The sequence below is a fragment of the Dipodomys ordii genome, unplaced genomic scaffold (assembly GCF_000151885.1).
Source record: "Dipodomys ordii isolate 6190 unplaced genomic scaffold, Dord_2.0 Scaffold20, whole genome shotgun sequence".
NCBI classification, from domain to species: Eukaryota; Metazoa; Chordata; class Mammalia; order Rodentia; family Heteromyidae; genus Dipodomys; species Dipodomys ordii.
In genome coordinates this window covers 21,445,770-21,447,794 of record NW_012267236.1, presented here as the reverse complement: position 1 = coordinate 21,447,794, position 2,025 = coordinate 21,445,770, and positions in this window count along the sequence as shown.

Sequence of the window (2,025 nt, the reverse complement as noted above, 5' to 3'; positions counted from 1 at the left end):
TCAGATCTCAGCCTCCTGAGTAGCTAGGATTACAGTTTTGAGCCACCAGCACCCAGCTTTTTGGAAGATTTTAATATTGAGATGCTGTGACACTTCAGTTGAGTGACAAATTGATGCCATTACCAGGGTGTGTTTGCTTTAATAATATTTGAACAGCTCATAACTATGAGAAAGATCAACAAGGGAAAAAGGGAAGTGGAAGAAGAGGCTTTGTATGTATGCATCTCAAGTACTATGAAGTAACAGGGAAGATTAATGAAGAAATGTTTCTCTCTGGGTGTCAGTGTTTCTGCATCTTAACACAGTATGTCACCATTGGAGAAACAGAACATTGTGTAGTGAAAAAATAGGAATAATGAGGCCAATCTGAGTTATAGAGTCTGCCTCTAAAACCCACCTGGCTGGGTGACGGTGGCGCACTCCTGTAATCCTAGCTACTCAGGAGACTGAGATCCCAGGATGGTGTTTGAAGCCAGCCCAGGCAAGGAAGTCTGTGAGACTTTTATCTTGTAAAAACTACTCAGTAAAAGCCAAGTGGTATAGCTCTAGCCTTGAGCAAAACGAGGTTAAGTGACAATACCCAGGCTCAGAGTTCAAGCCCCTGGACCGGGCAAAACAAAACAAAACAAAAACCTATAAAGTGTTTTTTGTGCTTGTGCACATGCCTGTGACTACACTAAATTCAGTCTTCTCAGCAGCTGCTTGTAGGCCATGTATTCAACTTAAATGCAAATGAGAAACTAAAGGCTAAGATGGACAGCTGACACAAAGCTGAGCTGTGATTTGAACCACGTCTCAGACTCCAGATTCCAAAGTATACAGTCATCAACTGTCCATTTCCCATTGCTTTAGCAGTCTGAATATCAACTTTTCATTCACATCTTTGGGATAGAGGAAGGTTTGTGGCTATTGCTTTAAGTCTGATACAATAAAGAAAATGTCTTCTGCCAGGCGCTGATAGCTCACGCCTAGGTACTCAAGAGCTGAGTTCTGAGGATCTCAGTGAGCAGCTCAAAGACAGCCTGCAGGAAATCTGTGAGACTCTTAACTCCACTTAACCACCAGAAAACCGGAGTGGAGTTGTGGCTCAAACTGAATGAGCACTAGCCTTGAGTAAAAAGCGCTCAGGGACCTGGAGTTCAAACCCTGTGACTGATGCCCCCCCCAACAAAAAAAAAAGCTGGGTGCTGGTGGCTCACACCTGTAAAAATAAATAATAAAGTCTTCCATAATGAGAAATTTGAAAAGAAAAAGGAAAATGTCTTGATTCCAGTGGTCCTCCAAGTATGCTTCCAAACAGCTTTATAACATCTGGGAACTTGTCAGAAATACAAATCCAGCTGGGCGCTGAGGAGACAGATCTGAGCATCGAAGTTTGAAGTTAGCCTGGACAGGAAAGTCTGTAAGACTCTTACCTCCAATTAACCCCCTTACAAAAGCCAGAAGTATGGCTGTGGCTCATGTGGTAGAGTGCCAACTTTGAGCAAAAAAGCTAAGGAATAGCACCAGGCCCTAAGTTCAGTTCTGGTGATAGATAGATAGATAGATAGATAGATAGATAGATAGATAGATAGATAGATAGATAGATAGATAGATAGATAGATAGATAGATGATAGACAGGAAGAGAGATAGAAGGAAAGAGAGAAGAAAGAAGGAAGCAAGCAAGCTAGCGAATTCTCAGAGCTTATGCCTGACCTCTGATGCAGAAACTCAGTGTGGAACCCAGTAATGTGTTTCAGAGCCTTCTAATACACCCTAATGTGAGAAGCACTGACCCAGAGATCAACAAGATGGCGTATGAATTAACGAATGCTTGCAGGCTGCAACTAATAGGAAGCCTCAACTATGATGATCATATTCAGGAATATTTCCTATGCTTTAAATAGGTGGGTTTTCAATATACAAGGACACGTGCACCTCCATGTTTATTGCAGCACTGTTCGCAATAGCTAGGATATGGAAACAACCCAGATGCCCCACCACAGATGAATTAGAAACAGGAAGCTGGGCCACAGGCTGCAAAA